Here is a 23,341-nt window from a genome sequence, read left to right on the forward strand (position 1 = left end):
CCCTCCGTCATGGAGGCATCGCCTTCGAGCTACTAGAAAAATGACTACAGCAGTCCCAGAAGTCACATCCAGATAAAACCAGCCCTGGAGAGAAGAGGGACCATCTTTTTTCTTCCTTTTCTCAAATGCAAGAAAACTTTCCCCAGAAGCCCCTTGCAGATTTCTATTTTATGTCCCATCAGCCAAAACTGTCTCTCGTATCCATTACTAGAACAATCACTTCCAGAGGGAATGAGATCCACTACAACTAAGATTACCATGGATACCAGTAACCATCATGACCATCACTTCAGTGGTGGCTGAATATTTCAAGAATATTTCCGGCCTTGGAATGAAGAAGAAATAAAAAAGAAAAATACATCAGCAAAGGAAGAGATGTGCCTAACTGGAAGAAGAAAGCCAGGTTCTGAAACCATACATTAAATACACTGTTAGGGATAAAGAATTCTCTTAAACTGCACTGTTGTCTTTCCCAGTGATACAAAAATTAACTTACTGTTCATCAGTAAATGCTAAGAATGCAGAAGTCGTCCTATTTTTATGGAAAGGATTGAGGTTATTTAATTATCAGTGGGGACAATAAGACTTACCACTCCTCATCAGTGGAGCCACCCATTCAGCTACATCTGGGCTTAGAACATTCCATATTATGCATCCAGATGACACTGCAGACTCACTGCCAGTAGTTCTTCCTTGAAGGTTTCTTCTCATCTGGGGAAGAGGTTTCACTCAAAAATCCACACACTCCAAACCGGCCCTATCTGCAAATGAAAGCATGCAATTAGGAGGCAAAAAGCTGCAGGGAGCAATTCCCTCTCCCCTATCTATAATTAACTGATCCATATGAAAACTGAACTCAAACATCAGACTAAGCACCATGTTTAAACTAAGCAACCTACACTTCAACACTTGTAACGTGCTTATTATATGTGGTTACCACCCTTTTCCCATCATATAAATCTGTTGTTGCTTCCACAGTATACCGGTACAACCCTACCAAACATTGCCAGTAAGCAGAATTCAGCAGACAGATATTTTTGTTGGACCCACGCAAGGTTGGTCTCCACAGTGTGTTAAAGGATAGCTACTTACATTTATAAATCAGAAGACTTCATGTGAAAAATCAACACTTCTGGCTCTCTTGAAAAATCAGAAAATCTGGCAATACTGCACCCACGTTCCCACATGGTAATAATCTGCTGGAGCCGATTAACAGTGAACCCTCTAGGTGGGGCATGGACTTCGCCGTTCTCCAAAGACAAGGCCACACTTTCATGTTACAACCTGGCTCACGGTTACCTGCCTGGACTCCACAGGCAGCTGAGCTTCCACTTTGCTATGTATTTCTAGTAGCTCCCAGGGAACATTTTATTATTGCCAAAGCCAGGCATGTTTTTCTGCCTTGAGGATATAATATAGCATAAGGGAATAACAACATGGGCTTAATCAGAGCACCCAAGACCTGAGTTGTAATTCTGTAAATGACTAGCTATGGGACCTCAGGCCTGTTTTTAACCTAAAATATATTTCTTCATTTACAAGCACCCAAATAAACCTATAAGCATTTAACACAGTAGGCAAACAGGCCTAAAATCTAACCTGTCCAAGCTGAACTGATAATCATAAATCCACTGCTTCCTCATTCTTCCTCATCTCAGTAAATCATACCATGATCCACACAGTTCTGCTCAAGCCACAAACATGAAAGTCCTTACCATATACTCTCCTTGTCCCCCAAAATCATCAGCAAGGCAATTGATTCGCCCTCCAAAATATATAATTTGAACAGATGGTTAGAATTCCAGCCATGAAAACAAACAGCAATTCCTCCATCAGAATCAAATACTTTGCTGAAATTGCCTATAAATTCAACTACTTAAATAAGAGTAGCTTGAAATGTCCAGGTTCCATATTATGAGGAATATTAATATTTCATTAAAAGAAAAATGAAGACAAATATTGGGGATGCTGCACATCACTCCTTGCAAGGTATTGATATCACAATTCATAAGCTTACGCAATTCTTCAACTCTAAGCTGACAAAGAACTCAGAGGCTATGCTAAATCTTATAATGAAATTGGGAAAACCAAAAGACTACTGTTAGCAGAACTAAAGTGATTTTAGGAACGTTGCAAGATACATGATCAATACTCAAAAATAAAATCTATTTCTATAAAACAATTGTTCAAAGAACAATCAGAAACTGACACTGTAAAGAAAAGTTCATTTATAATATGAAAAATATGAATTATTAATCAATTATCAAATGATGTGCAAAGACAAATAGAGATACTATGTTCATAGATCAGTGCAGTCAATGGTGTTAACATGTCAATTCTCCTCAATTTAAGCAATAGAGTAAGCACAATTCTAGTTAAAATTCCAGCAGACTTTTTTGTAGAAATTGACACGTTGATTCTAAAATCACATAGAAATGCCAAAAAGATAGAATAGTGAAAATAACTTTCAAAAAGAATACCATTAGCCGGCCGGGCGTGGTGGCTCACGCCTGTAATCCTAGCACTCTGGGAGGCCGAGGTGGGCGGATCGTTTGAGCTCGGGAGTTCGAGACCAGCCTGAGCAAGAGCGAGACCCCATCTCTACTAAAAATAGAAAGAAATTATATGGACAGCTAAAAATATATATAGAAAAAATTAGCCGGGCATGGTGGTGCATGCCTGTAGTCCCAGCTACTCGGGAGGCTGAGACAGGAGGATTGCTTGAGCTCAGGAGTTTGAGGTTGCTGTGAGCTAGGCTGATGCCACGGCACTCACTCTAGCCTGGGCAACAGAGTGAGACTCTGTCTCAAAAAAAAAAAAAAAAAAGAATACCATTAGAAACCTTATACTATGTGAATTCAAGGTTTATTATAAAGCTATAAAAAGAAAGTACTGATACATACAACATGGATAAACCTTGAACATACTAAGTGAAAGAAGACAGTTACAAAAGGCCACATATTACCTACTCTGCTGACAGAAATGTAAAATTGTGCAGCTACTCTGGAAAACAGTCTAGCAGCTCCTCAAAATCTTAAACATAGAATTACCATATGATCCAGCAATTCCACTCCTAGGTATATATCCAAGATAAATTAAAACATATCCACACAAAAAAACCTGTACGTGAATTTTCATAGCAGCGTCGTTCATCATAGTTGTTTGGGTTCACTCACTCACTATCTATTCATTAGTGAATAGATAAGTCAAATGTTGTATATCCTACAATGGAATAATATTTAGCCATAAAGAGAATGATGTACTGATATACTGTCCAGATCAAACTTGAAACATTATGCTAAATGAAAAAAAGCCAGTTGGCCACACAGCACATAATTCCATTTATATTACATGTCCAAAGAGGCAAATCTAGAAAGACAAAATATGTCAGTGGTTGCCAGGGGCTGAGGAGAGGGAAGAATGGGGAATGACTGCTAATTTCTTTTTTTTGGGGGGGGGTGATGAAAATATTGTAAAATTAGATAGTGGCAAGGGCTGTATAACACTGACATATGTACTTTAAAAAGGTGTTTATGTTATATGAATAATCTCAATAAGGCTGTTACAATAAAAAAAAAATTTCTCCCCTCACTCCTGCAAAACAGAAAAATGGGTTATTTCCTTAGGATGTACTCTCGGAAGTACTAAGTTCTGCTCTGTGACATGTGCCAAAGTGCTTCTGAAACAGGTTCCACAGATTTGTACTCCCTCCAGCACTGTATTTAGCACCTGTGTCACTGTGCACATGTCTGAATCAGCACCATCTCTTAAATCTGATAAAAAAATTGATTATTGGTTGAACACTTTCCCCTCTTATTTTCATCATATATTTCTTTCCAAAGGGTCAGTTCTTAGCCTTTAAAATTTACCATCCTTATGCATACAGCACAAATGCTTCAATTTCTCAGGAAATATAGAAATAGTTACTTTCTTGCCATTTTGGTCAGCAATAATTAACTTATCCCAATGGGTTCCATTTCAGCTTTTAACAATAAAACCTGCCTTGAAGTCAAATATTTTGAACAGTTATAGGAACCACTCTGCTTCTCAGACAGGGAAATTAAGAAGGTCACTACAATACGAGTCCACCTGGGTTACGTCTATTTCCAGTTTCCTGACTGCAATTCACTTTCAAGTGAAATGTCCAAGTGGCTCCCAAGATATTTTAAAACCATAAGGTGTAGCAGAAAGGAAATGAAACATTTATTAGCATCTTCTACAAGCCAAGTGCTTTACGTGTATTACTTCATTTAATAAGCCTCACTTAAATGAAAAGGAAAATAAAAATCACCCAGGGTAAGAACTTGCCATGCAGCAAATATGTGCCAGAGTTAGGGATCAAACTGAGGTGTGTCTAACTCCAAAGTCCATATTCTTTCTGCCACTTTACAGTGCTTCCCAAGCTTACTGACTCTAAAAAATCAGAAAGGACTTCAAATGTGAGTTATGCCACTTACTGTGTGACTAGTTTCTAAGCTTCTTTAGAACAGTTTACAACAACAATATCAATGTAAAAAGAGGAGGCTAGAAACTCACTGTGGAATGAAACTTTTTAAAAAATAATTTTTTTAAAAACAGCAAAACGTATGGAATAATTCTAAACACTTTTCTCGAATTTAAAGTGAATCTCAAGATTCACTTTACCTTCCAACAAACAGAGACACCAGCATATCCATTCACAAACATATAATGTGGATGAAAAACATTTTTTAGTGACTACACTGCCAGTCTCTAAACAAGAAATACATCTTTTCTCAGTAAAAAAGTCCACGTTGACTACAATGCTTTTTATTCTTCTTTACCCTGTGAGAAGCGCTTTCCGCAACACACGCACCGTCTGGGATGTAGCATTGTGGGGTAAGACAAATGGCCACTGAACAGAAAAAGACTACAAGAGCTTGCGAGCAAGCAGTAATACAGCACAGGAAAGGACATAGCTAAAAACAAGGCAAAACAGCAACAGCCTACTCTACCCTAGGTAACAGGTACCTTTCCTGTGGCAAAGGAAAAAACAGTTAAATTATAAAACCCTTAAAGGATCTTTGAGTGGCTTTAAAAATTGCTACTTTAAGGCCCAGCACAGTGGCTGGCACCTGTAATCCTAGCACTCTGGGAGGCCGAAGGAGGAGGATCCTTTCAGCTCAGGAGTTCAAGACCAGCCTGAGCAAGAGTGAGACCCCACCTCTAACACAAACAGAAGAAATTAGCCCTGCATGGCAGCGCATGCCTGTCGTCCCAGCTACTTGGGAGGCTGAAGCAGGAGGATCACTTGAGCCGAGGAGTAGGAGGTTGCAGTGAGATATGATGTCTAGCCCCAGCAACTGAGTAAGACCTGTCAAATTTTATGCATTAGGTGAATCTCAAAGTAATCATCACATGTGAAGGGAACATAACTTTGAAAAAGAAAGAAACTAAAGCACTGAGGTAATTTCAGTAACTCCTACGAAGAAAGTATCTTTAAACCAAAACAGGTAACTCTACTAGGTTAAAACATAAGAAATTGGCAATAGTCAACAAACACCAGCAATTCCACATGGGCCCACCCAGTGGTCTCCTGATAAATATTGAACCACCACCTCTTTTGAAAAAAAGCCCTGATTGGTACCTTTTGCCCATTCCCATGTTGGAACTGTCCCACCACAGCCAGTTTCAAGCTGCCAGATGATGGCACCGAGCACGGAGTCGGAGCCAGAGGCACAGGCACCTCACCAACTCCAGCACACCACTGGCTCCACGGAACACGCTGAGGATCAGAGCAGTTCCCAAACTGTCCCACCCTTTTCTAAAACCAGGCTTTTGTCTGATTGATCCAGGTGCTGTCTTCCCTAGGTTAGAAGAAATATGCTGTTGACAGTTTAAAATACTAGTACAGTAAAGTCATTCATAACAAAGAACCAATGAGACCGGTACCTGGTTTCATCCATTCAACACTTTACTGCACACCTGTTTGGTGCCAGGTAGCATTCTGGGCATCGTGGACAGCAGGGAACAAGACAAAGGAGGTCCCTGCTCTCATAAGAAATATACATAAAAATACATAATTTCAAGGACTGAGAAATGCCATGAAGAAATTAAAACAGTAATGGGGAAGCTATTTTAAACTGAGTGGTGAGTTAGGTGATATTTAAGCTGAGACCTTAAAGTTAAGGGGCCAGGCTCAAGATCTGGGAAAGACCATTCAGACAAAGGCAATGACTAGTGTAAAAGTCCTAAGGCAAGACCAAGCATGGCATGTTTGAAAAATTGAACAGACTATCTTGGGTAGAGTCTAATGAGCAAAGGTGAGAATGTCTGAGAGGTCGTGAGACGCAAGAAGATCTCCTGAGCCCAGGAATTCGAGACCAGCCTGGGCAACACAGCAAGACCCCATCTCTAAAAAAAATTCTGCTCAGCTGGGCACGGTGGTACACGCCTGTGGTCCCAGCTACTCAAGAAGCAATGGCAGGAGATCGCCAATGTAAAAACCTCCAACAGAAGTCTCCTAGATTTAGGGAGGGATTTTCAGTGTACAAAAATGTATTGGAATGCCTGTCCTCTTGGTACCGTGCCACCTATTTAGTCCCCCCTTAAAAAAGGAGAGGAGTATAAGTACATTTATCGTTTTGCATGGTAAACTAGCAGCTAGCCACAGCAATCCCAGGAGTTATGATCACACCACTACACTCCAGCCTGGGCAACAGAGCAAAACCATGTCTCTTTAAAAAAAAAAGAAAAAACAGAAAACCGTGACTATAGCTGAAATAAACTTAGTGGTAGGACTACACACCAGCTCAGAAATAAGGATCTTATTAACCCAAGATGGTTACTTCATACGTGAAATACTAACATATGAATGCAAGTACGTCAATGTGGAATTCTAATGAAGATGACCCAATTAGTCTATAAAATAGATTCACTATGTTGTTCAGGCTAGGATTATTTCAGAACCATAGGAAAACACTGCTTGTGTGTCATCCAAAAATCATTTTATTTGGTATGTAAATAGACTTTTTAAGAAGTATAAAGGTCATGTTAACGTGAAAGAAAACTATAATACCAAATCTGATTTTTGTTCAAATTAGTAATTAGGAGTTAAAGTAAAATATAGCATATCAGTCTAAATTACATGTTCATATTACGAAAACTGTAAAGAAATATGCACACACATACACACCCACACTCCCTGTAGCCATGAAAACCAAGTCTACATTATGGCCACATAAAAGTCCCACAAGTCAATAAAGACAAATTTTTGTATATTGCACAAAAAAAGGAAACTCTGTAGACTGGTTTGAGGAGAATTTACACTTGCACATAAAATTATTTATTCATTCAGGAACTACCAAGCTACTCATTTCCACAATTTATCTAAAAGATTTTTTTTTTTTTTTTTTTTTATCAACCAACAGAAAATGAGACCTACAGCTCAGGGGGAAAATGGCTAAAAGAAAAAAAATCTTGTCTCAGCAGAATGAAATACTAAGAATCTGCATGTTATTAATTCCCCTTGCGCTCTCATTTCCCAACTAAATATCAGTTAAACTCCATTTTTAGACTATGCATTGAAGTCTGTACAAGCATTTTTCTTTTTTTTTTTTCCTTTAAGAGCACAAATAAGCATATGCATTTAATACTACTCAATAAACTTGTGATTATCTTAGCTAGCTGCTAGTTTACCGTGCAAAACAATAAATGTACTTATATTCCTCTCCTTTTTTAAGGGGGGACGAAATAGGCGGCACGGTACCAAGAGGACAGGCATACCAATACGTTTTTGTACACTGAAAATCCCTCCCCAAAACTATGAGACTTCTATTGGAGGTTTCTACAAACAAAAATAAATAAATAAATAAAAACTGCTAAGAATACCATTAGGCTTTCTCAGTAATTTCTCCTCTTTTCTAACAAAAAGAGTTGAGCAAAACACAGGAGAACAATGAAGTTTTGGCTCCTGATCTCACCTGAGCCTACATCCCTGATAAAAAGAAGGGTACAGTATAGTCCAACTGGAAGTGTCTAGTCCATGAAAATCACCAACACTCAGAACTCAAGAAATGTAACTGGAAAGAAATATGGGGCAAGCCCAAAATAAATTTTTTACATGTTGTCACCCTATTTCCAAACCAGGTTTTCCTCTTCTTTATTTCATTTGCCTTAGCTCTCTTCATTCCTTTCCTACCTCCTCTGTCCCTTACCATTTCACTGTGTATTTTCACTTCCCATACACAAAAGTTGACTGGAAACTTACTTTATATTCTTGTATCTAAAGCTGTTCCTACTTCATTCTTATAGGACTATACCGTTTGAGGGGAAGTTCAAATACTTTCGTTATAGAAACATGCACATAGGGCTGTAACCAGAATCAGGAGTAACAAGACAAGCAGCCATTCGTTCAGGAACTCTGAGTGCCCATTGTCCTCAGCCAGCCACCCTCCTGGGGACTCTGCAGTGACTAAAACAATGCTCTATCCCTGAGGGCACGAAAGCAAGACTGTGCTTGGCAGGTTCAAGAAACCTGGAGGATGCCTGGGGGCCAGAGTAGAGGAAGCCAAGGAGAAACCTGATTGTGTAGGACACAAAACCAGAGAGGCAGGAGGTACAGATCAACGGAGGGTCTTATAGGCACAGTAAATATTCTGGCTTTTACTTTCAGAAAGCCACGGAACGGTTTGAACACAGGAGTGAAATAATCAGACTTTCACGTTAAAAGGATCACCCTGGTTGCTGCGTTGAGAATAGAAAAGTACAGAAGCAGCGGGGAGACGAGTGACTATGAAAATAACACAAGCAAGAGGTTACGGTTGCCTACAGCGGTGGCAGCAAATTGTGGTTCCATGTATAGTTAAGGCAGCCTTTAAAGTAGATAAAGAATGTACTTTCGTGATAATTATTTGAATTAGATGGGGGAGTATCAGAAGGAAAGGAGTCAAGACGTCTATGTGGTTTGGGGCCAGAGAAACTGAAAGAGGGAGTGGACATTTAAAAGATGAGGAAGAATGGAATGGAAACAATTATTGGAATGGGTGGGAGAGAAGAAGGAGGCGACGAGTTGTTCAGTTGTGACATGTTAAATTTGGGATCTAGATGTCTAGTTAAATTAGACATCTAGCTGAAAATGTTGAGTACGCAGATGAACATACAAGTCTGGAGATTAGGAAAGAAATTCAGACCAAAGATAAAATTTTTAGTTAGAAATATATACTTCTAGCTAGATGAGATGAGATCACAAGGCACTAAATAGAAATACAGAAGAGGTCTAAACATATATCCCTGGAACACTGCCTCGTTTTTTAGAAGTTGGAGTGATGAAAAGGAACCAGCAAAAGAAACTGAAAATAAACAGTACTATCCCAGAAGCAAAGGGAAGAAGGTTTCAAAGAATAGAACATTATCAACCACATCAAATGCTGTGACTGCTGCTATCTTCACTGATATTGGAATTCACCAAAGAGGTCACTAGTAACCTCAAAAAAGAGCTGCTATAGTAGAATGGAAGAGAAAAAAAAAAAAAAAAAAAACCTCACTGTAGTGGATCCAAGAGAGAGAGGGAGTACTGAAGACCACAAATATCAACTTTTCTGGAGAGTAGTAACTAAAGAAAGAGGTAGTGTGGAACAAGGTTTTTTAAAGATGGGAGATTTCAGTATCTATATGCTGCATAGATATCTATATGCTGACAGGAATGATCCGGTAAAAATAGGACAGTGACGCATCTCATTGGCATGCACGAGGGGATGGACACGGAAGCCAGGCAGTGTCCTTGATGGGAGGAAGGCAGAGAACGCCAGGGCAGCCGTGCAGACCGGGGTGAAGAACAGCAGGAAATGCAAAGAGCATGGGCAGAGGCCTGAGGGACATGGAAACGCTTTCTGATCGCTTTCATTTTTCACACACGGGAAACACGTTATCAGATGAAAATGGAGAAAAGGGTAGAGGTTTGAGGAGAGAGGTGTAAAATAGTCCTTTAGGGGAATGCTAAAGTGATTCAACCAGGGAAATGTCCTGGGATTACGCCACTGTCAGCAACACAAAGGGCCTTCCTGAGGTCAGCGGTCAGGCATTGAATGGGAGACCCGGGTCAGCATGGCTGTGTTTTCCTCAGAGCACCGTCTACTGCCCAGGTGCAGGCTGAACCGGACAGAGAACTGCATGTAAACGGTGTGGGGTGGAGGGCTGGCCAGGAGAGTGCAATGGAGGAGCGCCCTACATGGAACTGAGGGCGCATGAAAGGGAGAGATTATAATAGTGGACCATGGCTTCAAGGCAGGGAAAATATTCAAGTAAGGATGTGCAGGAAGGGGGACAGCAACAGAGGTGGCAGAGCAATGGACTGCAGGTCCCAAACAGACAGAAGTACTGTCACGGGGGGGTTACAGTTGTCCCACGGGGGTTTGGTTCATGGAACCCCACCATACCAAAATCCCCAGATGCTCAAGTACCATATGTAAAATACGTAGGTGTTTGCATATAACCTATACATATCCATAGACTTTAAAGCATCTCTAGATTACTTATATGTAAATGCCATTAAGTAGCTGTTATCCTGTAGTTTTTAAATTTGTCTTTTTTTTAGAGACAGGGTTCAGTGTTTTTTTTTTTTTTTTTTGAGACAGAGTCTCGCTTTGTTGCCCGGGCTAGAGTGAGTGCCGTGGCGTCAGCCTAGCTCACAGCAACCTCAAACTCCTGGGCTTAAGCGATCCTACTGCCTCAGCCTCCCGAGTAGCTGGGACTACAGGCATGCGCCACCATGCCCGGCTAATTTTTTCTATATATATTTTAGTTGGCCAGATAATTTCTTTCTATTTTTAGTAGAGACGGGGTCTCACTCTTGCTCAGGCTGGTCTCGAACTCCTGACCTTGAGCGATCCACCCGCCTCGGCCTCCCAGAGTGCTAGGATTACAGGCGTGAGCCACCGCGCCCGGCCTGGTTCAGTGTTTTTGATCCACAGTTGGTTGAATCCTCACATGTGGAACCCACAGACACAGAGGGTCTACTGTATCTGACAGAAGTTCGAAATAGAGGATGCGGAGGCCCCAGTGGAATTATGCCGAATGAAACATCCTTAGTAAAGTATGGGCAGTTCTGGTTAAAATATTATAGAACCACCTTAAACACTAAAGCAGAACGTCACCCTGGGCAAAGTGGGCCCGCAGATGAGGAAAGCTGGGAAGCGAAATTAAAGGTAGAGAATTATTTCATGGGAATTGTAGCTGGGGGTCCCAGACATAGAATTCTCCAGAAAACTATTTCCAGCAGTCCTAAGGCGTCCGCTTTGAACAACCTGTCCAACCCACGAGGCAAAAATGCCAGATCACAATCAGATCAGCTAAAATAAACCATACCTTTCCCCTCGATCCCTTTTCCCCACTGAGGTGGACCCCGAGCAGGCGAGGATGTCATACTGAAGAGAATCTGGCAAAGTAAAAAGAGAAATCAAGTAGGAATCTTCCTCCAAAGCAGGCTTCTAGGTCTGAAACAGTGGGAACCAAAGAAAAGTTCAGAATTGTGTGAGTGTCTCAACACTGATTATACTGAACTGCACCTCCTAATGACTAAAATAAGATTACGAATGACAAGTGACCACAAGAGTTTTTATTACCTGAGAGTTACTGGAAAAGTTATCTGATCTTACTAAGAGCTCATCCAGAGGTAGAGACTGAATCTATAGAGGGTCTGAAGGCACAGTGAAAACTGTTTTCTGCTTAGCCTTACCAAGTCCCATCCACTGACCATACTAGTTCCACAGATACCCATAAATTCCCACTACGTGTAAGGTAATAAAATATACACAATGCTAGATGTAGCAGAAATTCATTTTTGCTTTACTAAGCAAACAGTGAAAGCAAATTATTACGTCAAATAGAACAAAAGTCATTTTAGGTTTGAGTACAAGTACAAAATTTGATCATGGAAGATGTCATAAGAAATCTTAGCATGAGTTTCTAAGCGGGCAAGCAACAAAACAGAGATATCAGGGCTCACCATTTAGTCATTTTCAAAGTCACCTCTATTTAATCCGGACTCATCTAATGCATTCTAGGAAAAGGAGTGAGTATGTGTTACTATAATTTTGACTGAAATACATTTGCGGGTATTTTACAGTGTCAAGATAAAGACAATAGGCCGGGCGTGGTGGCTCACGCCTGTAATCCTAGCACTCTGGGAGGCCAAGGTGGGCGGATCGTTTGAGCTCAGGAGTTCGAGACCAGCCTGAGCAAGAGCGAGACCCCATCTCTACTAAAAATAGAAAGAAATTATATGGACAGCTAAAAATATATATAGAAAAAATTAGCCGGGCATGGTGGTGCATGCCTGTAGTCCCAGCTACTCGGGAGGCTGAGACAGGAGGATCGCTTGAGCTCAGGAGTTTGAGGTTGCTGTGAGCTAGGCTGACGCCATGGCACTCACTCTAGCCTGGGCAACAGAGTGAGACTCTGTCTCAAAAAAACAAAAACAAAAACAAAAACAAAACAAAGATAAAGACAATAAACACAATTTATTACCAAGTCTTTTTGGCATTTCAATTCAGAAACCACATTTGGATGCAGTCACAGACGAGTCTCAACGAAATTCTAGTCCATTCATACTTTAGTAGTATTACAGAAAGATTCAAGCATACTTAAGCTTTTAACTGAGGCAGCAAGTCAATATTTAATATGCTAAATTCCAAGTTTTTCCAGGAAGCATGAAAAAAATCAGAAAAAATGCTATCACCTAACTAGCAAGCAAGCATTAAGGATAAGCACGTTTCACTCAGTTCCTCTCAAGAATACACAGGGAACCTACAATGCCCCCCATTCTAACACATTATTAACATTTAACATTCAATAAAATGTTAAAATATTTGTTTCATAAAAACGGAGATAAAAAAAAAACACTAAAACAGGCCAGGTTGGGTGGCCAGTACCTGTAATCCCAGCAGTTTCGGACGCAGAGGCTAGGAGTTCCAGACCAGCCTCGGCAACGTAGCAACACCTCGTCTCTACCAAAACTTTGAAAATTACCCGGGCATGGCAGTGCAAGCTTATTATCCCAGCTACTAGGGAGGCTGAGGTAGGAGGATCACTTGAGCCCAGGTGTCTGAGGTTGCAGTGAGTGATAGTCATGCCACCGCACTCCAGCATGGGTGACAGAGACCCTGTCTCTAAAATTAAAAAGAAAAAAACTACAATATATCAAAACCAATAAGCATGTTTCATTGTGAGTGAAAAATCTTATAAAACCTTAAAAAATCCCAGATTCATCCTAAAACAGATGAGAAACCTAAACATTTTCATGTTTTTTAAAAAGACAACTGGGAATTAAAAACATAATAGCAACCTATACTAGACAATAAACGTGAGAAATTTGTTATATAAGCATTGAAACAAAAATTTTAAAATTCAAAAATGTTTTCTACAAATGCTAATTAATAAACTCTCACAATCTACACAGGCAAACATGGGCACAGCTGCAAATGCCTTGTTAGCATCATTCTTCATCACTTTATTAATTACATCTGAGAGAAAAGAAATTCCTTCTAGATCACTCTTGAAGGGCCTTACAAAAAAATGAACCACCCCCCCCCAGCAGACACATCTACCTCGATGAAGAAAACACCAACATTTCAAATATTTCAACAATTACAAAATAGGATAATCCTGGAATTTACTCAGCCTCAAAACATTATGAACTACTCCAACACAGGAATAATACTTTAAAAACATTTACAGTGTTTTCTAAAGTACAAAAAAATATTCATTATGAATCCTGATTTCTTGGAAAAAATTATTTGAACATGTCTCAATGCTGTTCATTGTCAAGAATTCTGATGATGTGCTTATCCAAAAAAAAAAAAAAAAAAAAAAGCGAGGCACTTTTTATTTAACATATCACAGCCTGCTTACATTGTTCTTTATCATCACTATTAGATTTCTTGTCAACACCAGACTGATAGTGGTAAATTGTCAAGAAATACACATTTCTTCCTCCAAGAAATACACGTTTAAAGAAAAACTATCACAACTCTCTACCACTAAAATTTCAGGGATTCCTTCCCTGATTATTCCTAGGAACAACAATCATAAAAAGCTAATAGCCAGTAAGTCTAAAATCTAAAACTTCTCTTTGAATGTATACATTATTTTCAACAATGTATAAACTATTATAAGCATTGACAAGTCAAAAGGGTCCACCAAAATTCAAAAGCTAACTGCAAAAAAATTAGTAATCTACATTATTTTGTAAAGATCAAGATTGGCTTTGGAGTACATTAACTCAGACTTCTGAAGAGGCCAAATATTGTTTTTAAACATATGTAAATAAGATAAAAATAGGCAATGCAACTTAGAATAAATGGAATACTAAAAATTTCATCTTCTTTTTAATAAGCACTTTTATCAGTAGTAAAACTACAGGTAAAGTCCATATATGGAACCACAAATTATTACCAATAAACCTTCCAATTTCAGCACTATCAAGTTAATACTGTATTTGTTTGTAAATAGTAAAGAAAAGGACAAAATAAAATTCCTGAAATGGTGCTTTACTTAAAAACGTTTCTTATGGAAAAGGAATCCAATGTTTACCATCAGTGATTTTTAAAAATAGAAAATATTGCTGTTAGGCCGGGCGCGGTGGCTCACACCTGTAATCCTAGCACTCTGGGAGGCCGAGGTGGGCGGATCGTTTGAGCTCAGGAGTTCGAGACCAGCCTGAGCAAGAGCGAGACCCCATCTCTACTAAAAATAGAAAGAAATCATATGGACAGCTAAAAATATATATATCAAAAAAAATTAGCCGGGCATGGTGGTGCATGCCTGTAGTCCCAACTACTCGGGAGGCTGAGACAGGAGGATCCCTTGAGCTCAGGAGTTTGAGGTTGCTGTGAGCTAGGCTGACGCCACGGCACTCACTCTAGCCTGGGCAACAAAGTGAGACTCTGTCTCAAAAAAAAAAAAAAAAGAAAAGAAAAAAAGAAAATATTGCTGTTGCAAAGATTATTTACAGAACACAGAACCAGAAGTCCATGACCTTTCAATAAATACACTGTACTAAAATCTTCTTGTAAGAGAGAGATAATAAAAACACCAGTCTGTTAAATCTCTTCCTCGCTTCTTTTTAAAATGTAGACAGATTTCACTAAACTGACAATATGAAAGTGTAAGCCAATAATCTTAGCCCTCTTAAGTTACTTATTATCTTTTCAATAGACTGTTATGAATTTACAGTTCCTGCAGTTCACCTGCCACCTTTCCCAACTTAAAGCAGGCACTAGGGGTTGAAGACAGTCTCCACTTGCAACATCGATTATAAGAAAGAACTTTATGCTCGTTTTAAAAAAGGATTCTTGTGAGTTTTGTTCGGCCCCAGAAACACCACTCAACACAGATCTCAGCACATGATAGATGTTTAATGAATATCTGTTGAGTAAATGGTAATGTTGAATTGTATTAGTGCAACATTAGTTTTTTTTCCTGCTTCAGTTTACAGTTCTCCCTTGTTGGAAAAGAAACTCAAGACCATAGCAGTCCCTCAAAAGCACATAAACAACTTTATTCACAATGAAAAATAAAGCTGGGTCTCAAAATACAATCCCAGCGACTCTTGATGTTCTCCGTTATTTTTAAAGAAAATGAGAAATAAAGCCTGTTTTTAAGAAATAGATAATGGATACCAACTTTTCTCAAAATAAAAAATTCACTTTTCAAACTTATTTTCGATGATAGTAGTACTGAGAGTAACAACTGATGGTTCCAAAGTAGGCACGGATTGGGTAAAAATCAAAAACAAGCATATAAACAAAACTACATGTTTTTTGCCAACGTTTTCCCCTTAATCTTAGTCAAAAGGGTATGTGCCTAAATTTTACTAGATGTGAGACCAGCTTTGTCTGATGCTTCCAGATTCATTCGTTCAACAAATATTTTAATGAGCATCTACTGTATTCCAAGCCCTTTAACGTTTGCGTTTGCAAACTGCACACCACCACCGAATTCCTCTACGAAGCCTTATCATTTAAAAGAATGGCAAGGTAATAAGGAATCTCAACACCGTTTCTTGCACACATGAAGTCAGTGGATTGGGGCGCTTTTTCAGCCGTCAAAGCGGCATCAGCGAGCCGCTGCCGACCACACCCGGGACCCAAAATCACAACCAGGAGCCACAGCCGGTGAAACCACCTGTGAGAGTCGTCCGCGCTCCTCCTCCGAGGAGGCGGCCGGGGCTTCCGCTCCGAGCCCAGCGAGCTCCGCTGCGGGACCGCGGGCGGGACGCGCCGGGCGCCTCGGGCGACAGTCCGGCTCCGGAGCCCGGGTCCCCGCCCCGCCCACCCTCACCTGGAGACCCCGGGCCGTCCCCGCCCGCCCCTCGCGCCACCCTGGCGACCGCCAGACCCGCCAAGTTGGGGGGAGGGGTCTGCGTTTCCGCTTTACCGCGGCGGGCGGTGGGCGCCTCGGTCGCCCGCCTGCCTGAATTCCGAGCTGAGCTCGGGTCCCTTCCTCAGAGGGAAGGGACGAAGCCCAAAGGGCGGGTCCTCGGGGAAGGGACCTCGCCCGAAGCTGGAAACGGAGCCGCCGGCTCGGCCCGGAGCCCCTGGGGACCGCGGTTCGGGGCTTCAGGCCGCCGCGCAAGGGCCCGAGAGGGCGAGACGCGGGGCCGGCGCCGCACTCACCGTCACCTCTGTCTCGGCCGCCCGCTCCCGCAGCGCCGCTCTCTGGCCGGCTCCGCGGCTGCCGCCGCCCTCACGCCCGCAGCTGCGCTCCCGGCGCGCTCGCCCCGCCCAGACTCGTGCGCGGGCGCACCCGGAGGCGTCGCGCGCTCCCAGGGCGACGGGGGGCGGGGCCTCATCAGGCAACCGCGGCGGCTGCCGTGCTGGCCCCGCCCCCGGGCCGGCCCAGCCAGGCCCCGCCCCGGCCAGGCCCCGCCCCCGGGCCCGCCCCGGCCAGGCCACGCCCCGGCCAGGCCACGCCCAGGCCAGGCCCCGCCTCGGGATGGGCGGGCGGCGCCACCCCCACCTTGGAGCCGCGCAGGCTGGGCGGCCGCTGCTGTGGGGAACCGACCGCCCACAGCAGGGAGTGGAGCCTGCGCGGGAGCGCGCGCGGAAGATGGCCACCGAGCCTGCGCGGGAGCGCGCGGGAGCCTCTTCCCAGCCCGGCCCGCAGGCGGCTGCGGCTCGCGCCCGCCCGGCCGAGGAGGGGCGGCGTCTGCGCGCGGTGTGGGCCGCGGCCGCGCCCTGAGGAGGAAGCGGGGTGCCGAGCTGGCGGGGGATGAGGTGTCTGTCGGTCGCAGTTGAGACCTCGAGGTCCTGAAACCCTCCGACCATTGTTGTTTTCAATGTCACAGTCAGAATCGTTTTGTCATTCGCTGGCTTCAGGCCCAGCACTTCCAGCTGGCATTTGCAATGCGAAAACTGTTCGTGTCCCCAGACCCCTGTGACTCCTCCCCGGGATCGCATACGTCCCAGAAGTCGGGACACGTGACAGTGTCCCAGTCTAGCGGCCAGTACTCCACCAAAGGACCCGCCAAACTCTGCCTGTGCTCAAAGGGACAGAGAGAGCCAGGTGCTGGTGTCAGGGCATCCTTCCAGCTGCTCAGGCCACAGACTTTGGCGTCATCCTTGGTCCCTCTCACACTCTCATTTTCACTTCCAATCTGCCGAGAAAGCTCGTTGGTTAAACTTCCAAAATACATCAGACTAGTTCTCACCTGCGTTACTTCCAGCATCTCAATGATACCTCAGGGACCTACTAAACCGCAGGGCCTCCCTGCCCATCATCTACTCCGTTTACTGTCAAAACAGCCGGAATATCCTCTCACAAGGAAATGTCACTTAGCGTTGATACTTAGCCTGAGCCAGGTATTTAAAATTGCAACCGCCAGACACCAATTCTCGATCCTTCCTACTTCATTCTTTTTCTTTTCTTCCCATGACACTTCACACCTGGTAGCGATCTCTATGGTCAGCTTTCCGGATCTATGGTTAGGCATTCACAGATTCAACTAACCGCAGGTCAAAAATATTCAGGAAAAAAAATTAAATAACACAAGAAATACAGTATAACAACTATTTATATAGCATTTACATTGTATTTGGTATTGTAAGTAATGTAGAGATCATTTGAAGTATACAGGAGGATATATATGAGTTATATATTATGCCATTTTATATTAGGGACTTGAGCATCCACAGATTTTGGTATTGGTGGGGATCCTGGAACCAATCCCCTAAAGATTCTGAGGTATGACTGTATTTATTTTACATGTTTACCTTTTAGTGTCTCTCTGGTCTTCGCCGGTAGAAGCTGGGATTTTTGTCTGTTTTGTTCAACTGATGTACCCAAGTGCCTAGAATAAATGAAAAATTTTTAAATTCCCTGAGATAAAAAGTGTAAAGCAACAAAAAAATGACCCGTTTTGTATTTTAAATTTCCTTTTTTTTTTTTTTTTTTTTTTTTTTTTTGTTGAGACAGCGTCTCACTTTGTTGCCAAGGCTAGAGTGAGTGCCGTGGCGTCAGCTTAGCTCACAGCAACCTCAGACTCCTCGGCTTAAGCGATCCTACTGCCTCAGCCTCCCGAGTAGCTGGGACTACAGGCATGCGCCACTATGCCCGGCTAATTTTTTCTATATAGATTTTTAGTTGTCCATATAATGTCTTTCTATTTTTAGTAGAGACGGGGTCTCGCTCAGGCTGGTCTCGAACTCCTGACCTTGAGCAATCCACCCGCCTCGGCCTCCCAGAGTGCTAGGATTACAGGCGTGAGCCACCGCGCCCGGCCTTAAATTTCCTCTTGGTTTCAATTTCTATTAGTTAATTTGGTCAATATTATATTCATAACACTCTCCTTACATATTTAATTTAGCCTTTAAGATTTAAAACAAAGCAATTTAAAGCCACAGACAGTTTGGATTTTGTTTGTTTGTTTGTTTCTCTCTGTCTTTGAGACAGGGTTTTGCTCTGTCCCCTGGGCTAGAGTGCAGTGGCGTCATAATAGCTCTCTGCAACCTCCAACTCCTGGGCTCCAGGGATCCTGCTGCCTCAGCCTCCTGAGTAGCTGGGACTACAGGCACACGCCACCACACCTGGCTAATTTTTCTTTCTAGTTTTTGTCGAGACTGGGTCTCACTCTTGCTCAGGTTGGTCTCGAACTCCTGACCTCAAGCGATCCTCCTGCCTCAGCCTCCTACAGTGCTAAGATTACAGGCATGAGCCACCATACCATGCCCCGTCCCCGCCCCCACTCCCCTCCCGTGTCTGCCCCGGGCCCCCCTCCCCTCCCCTCCCCCTCCTGCCCTCCCCTCCCCCTCCTGCCCTCCCCAGCCCCCCGCCGCGGCTGCGCTCTTCCCCCCGCGGCCACACGGGGGCGCAGCCGGACAGTGAGCGGGGGCGGGGCGGGGCGGGGCGGGAGGACGGGGATGGGCGGGAAAGGGGGCGCCGGGGAGGCGGGGGTCTGGCTGTGTTAAGGAGCAGTTTTCCCCTAAACTGATCTACAGACTAACCAGGATCCTTACCGAACCCTGGCAGCGCCTTTTTTTAGTGGAAATGACAAGTTGACCCTAACATGTGTATGGAAATTCAGAGCATCTAGACAATATGCCAGCCAAAACAATTTTGAAAAAGAACAAAATTGAAGAACTTACACAACCAGGCGTCCAATTTTACTACAAAGCTATGGCAATAACGACAGTGTGATGCTGACACAAAGATGGACCTACAGCCAAGTGGAACAGAATAGAGGTCCAGACTTAAACCTTTCATTTATGGTCGATCAATTTTAAACAAGGATATCAAGATAATTGGATGGGGAGAAATGACAGCTTCAACAATTGGGACTATCTACAAAGGTCTGTTTGTATATCGTCTATAGTACCAAATTGGCTTATAAATAAATGAGTATTCGTAAATTATGCAAATAAGCCCAGATGTTTTTCAAATGCACAGGACTTAGTAATCTTTTGGCAGATGAGACTGGTCTAATATTGGTTTGATGGGAATGGCCAGGTCTTCAGCTAAATATGCATATATTTAACTTTAAAGTTCTTACTTTTATGATGCTTTCTTGGCATGAAAATTTAGCCTGGGATGATGGCTATATTTGTCTGATGTCTCATGAAATTTTCCAGGCATAATTGTTAAGAATGAATAAATTGGGTAGATGTGGCTAGGAAAAAAGTTTGTAAATAAATTTTTCATGATGGTTATATTTTGTAATATGTTTCCTTGGGGAGGTTTCTCAAATATTTTAAGTAAATATACCCTTAGAGTTTTGCTAAGTGAAGTTAAATGATGAATATTCATTGAATATATAGATGTTATCCAAATAAGATAATTCTAAAACAGTAATTGAACATTAAGTGAATAAGAGTTTAGACTCATATACTTTTGACTTCTTATTTCAAAGAAACAAAAGTTATCTGAGTCTGTTAGTGACCCATGACTCTGTTTAGTGAAGTACCTCAAACCCTTTAACATCTTTGGCAGGTTTTCCTGGGATCAAAATCCTAAATTAAATCTTTTGACCTAAAATTAACTTTGGGATTTTCCAGTTGGACCCCAGGAGAGCATCAAAGAATGTATATCTCTTCTTGTGGAGATATTAAACTATTAGGCTAATTTGGTAAATCATATAGGAAGCATTGCCAAATAAGAAATGATATTTAACTTGGTCATATTTGTGTGAATGTGTTATTAAAATGTATTCCAAAAATACGTGATTCTGAAAATTCTAATGTGTTGGGTTATGTGCTATCAGTCATCATGATTACTATGTTAAACTGTTATATGCCACAGAAATACCTAAATTTTCTTGCCAATTGTAAACTCTCATCAGACTTTTGACCATGGCTATTCTGGATTTCTACAGTTATTATTTTAAATTCTTTGATGGAAGCATTTTCAATCAGCTATAGTCCAAAATTGTTAATCAAGATTGAGAAAAACAATCTTGATTACATGAAACTAAGTAATTGATAACAATACTGCTTTTATGCCTTTATTTAAAATGTTGGTTCTTTACCTAAATGTTTTCCAGAGTCAAGGAAATTTTCTTTCATAAGCTCTGTATAGTTTGCAACAATTTCGTAAAGTATCCCTTTGTGAACAAAGATGAAAGCATTTGCTTTTTCTCCCTACTCGATTCCTTCAAAATTCCGGAAGTATTTGTGAATATCCTTATCTTTATTTATATAAGTTCAATAAAAATATGCTGTCTCTTTACAAGCAGGATACAATTGGAAACACTGGCCATATTGCCAAGGATTTGACTGAAGTGTCATATTTAAGAATATGCATAAAATGCCAGTGTTCCCAGCCTTACAGAGAATGAGTAAAAATTTGTCACTTCCTGGCAGTGACAAACCTTAAGACTATAAGTAAAGAGAACTATAAGTAAAGAGACTATAAGTCCGAGAACCTTAAGACTATAAGTAAAACCTAAAGCCTGCCTTGGTTTGGCTTCCTCCTCTCAAGAAGTTCTAAAATCTGAGATTCCTATATGATCACGTGGACAGAGAAAATCATGCTTCTAAGGAAAACTAAAGCACACCTGCTAGTAGATTGAAGCCCTGTGCACTGAGTTCGAGTCCTTGTTATCTACCTGTGGCCTGGAATGGATCCTAAATCCCCTGATTTCCTCCAATATTTGGCTACAACTAAATCCTGCTAAAGTCCCCGGGATCTCGCCCACCAGCAAAGCAGGGATACTCCAGGGACATTCATGGAACACGACCCCTATCCAGATTAACCAACTAACAGAATTAAATATTCAGATTGGAGAGGAGTTAGATATGAAGACTGGAGATGTGGGTGACACTGGGGCTACGCTGTCTATCCTTAGCCCCGGCACACTGTCTCTGTGCCCTCCCTGGGGTTCTGAATTCATCTAGATGGTTGGAGTGGCCAACGAATCTATGACAGTTCCTAAATCTCTACCTATCCTCCAACTAGGACCCCTCGTGACAGCCCCCATACATCTCCTGGATAGGGACTTTTTTTTTTTTTTTTTTTTTTTTTTTTTTTTTTTTTGACAGAGTCTCACTCTGTTGCCCAGGCTAGAGTGAGTGCCGTGGCGTCAGCCTAGCTCACAGCAACCTCAAACTCCCGGGCTCAAGCGATCCTCCTGTCTCAGCCTCCTGAGTAGCTGGGACTACAGGCATGCGCCACCATGCCCGGCTAATTTTTTCTATATATATTTTTAGCTGTCCATATAATTTCTTTCTATTTTTAGTAGAGATGGGGTCTCGCTCTTGCTCAGGCTGGTCTCGAACTCCTGAGCTCCAACGATCCGCCCACCTCGGCCTCCCAGAGTGCTAGGATTACAGGCGTGAGCCACCGCGCCCGGCCGGGACTTCTTAAAAACCTACCAGGCCCATACGTCCTTCTCCCAACTAGGGGAAATAATGCTTCAGTTATTTTCACCAGGAGACTTTGCCACTCAATGGCTTTTACTCAAATTCCCATCCATTCAGTTAGTCTGGCCACCACTACCCACCCTGCTCCATAAGAGCTAGGTGGGAGTCTGGGCACAATCCAACACCGATGATAACCCTCAGGTTGTGAAGATGACAGTTGTGTACACTCCCGAGGATGCGATTCACCCCAGGAGTCGACCCCAGTGAAGGAGCGAGATGGGGAAGGTTTCTGGGGTCCTGCGTTGGACGAGGTTCTGCTTGGGATGACCGTGTGGTCAGAAACCTTTCCCATGCCATGAACAGAGCTTCCGAAGCCACCAGGGCGCAGCGGGGGTCTCCAGACGCCCTCGCGGGTCGTCGCAGCCCAGCCGCTGCGTGCGTTAGACCAGCCCCGTGGCTCAGGTGGCGTCGCTGCCGCTGCCCACACTCCCGCCGCACCTGGGTCACGTGAGAAACCTAAGATCTTGCTGCAGTGACGCTCTGACAGATGCGTCTTCAGAAAGCCTCCCGGCCCTGGCCCGCCGCACTGGACTCAATTTCCCTTTCTGAGCTGTTTCCAGGTCCCATCGACGCCCCACCCCTCGGGCCCTAATGAGCCTCCTCGCATCCGGGCTGGGCTCGGCGTCCTCCCCACCGTGCCTCAGCCGTTGTCACAGGCCTCTGCGGGAGGCCCCGGACCGCGCCGGCTGACTCTCCGCAGCCGACCGGAGCCAATGCGACCCGAACCAATCTGTATTTCACAGGCGCTTGGGCGCTTACCAGGCACATGGCTTGTGGCGCTGGCCGGGCCCTGCGCTGCCGCTGGGGTCCCCCGTGGACTAGGGGAACCAGGCCGGCTGCAGCCGCTGCCCCGGACAGGTCTGGCTCAGAGGGAGAATGGGGACAAATGTGTACCTGAAAGCCCATCCTTCAAGATGGACCCCGAGCAGCCGCAGAGTCTGATTTTAACATGGAGCCCCGAGGCCATTTGCTGA

The 23,341-nt window shown here is 43.0% G+C and overlaps 1 long non-coding RNA gene across 7 annotated transcripts in view; it reads right to left on the reverse strand.

The window, feature by feature from the left end:
- Positions 1-16,764, reverse strand: part of LOC138392863 (uncharacterized) — a 52,302-nt gene extending 35,538 nt beyond the window's left edge. For 4 of the 7 annotated variants that reach the window (XR_011235090.1, XR_011235092.1, XR_011235086.1 and 1 more), the window contains exons 1-2: positions 16,632-16,764; positions 591-761 (exon numbers count right to left, since the gene is read on the reverse strand). This is a non-coding gene — a long non-coding RNA (uncharacterized lncRNA). Of the gene's footprint in view, positions 1-590; positions 762-11,322; positions 11,451-16,631 lie in introns of all 7 variants that reach the window. The other 3 variants (XR_011235087.1, XR_011235089.1, XR_011235091.1) reach the window with 2 other exon arrangements.
- Positions 16,765-23,341: the final 6,577 nt, after the last annotated feature.

Source organism: Eulemur rufifrons, chromosome 10 (assembly GCF_041146395.1).
Source record: "Eulemur rufifrons isolate Redbay chromosome 10, OSU_ERuf_1, whole genome shotgun sequence".
Taxonomy (NCBI): Eukaryota; Metazoa; Chordata; class Mammalia; order Primates; family Lemuridae; genus Eulemur; species Eulemur rufifrons.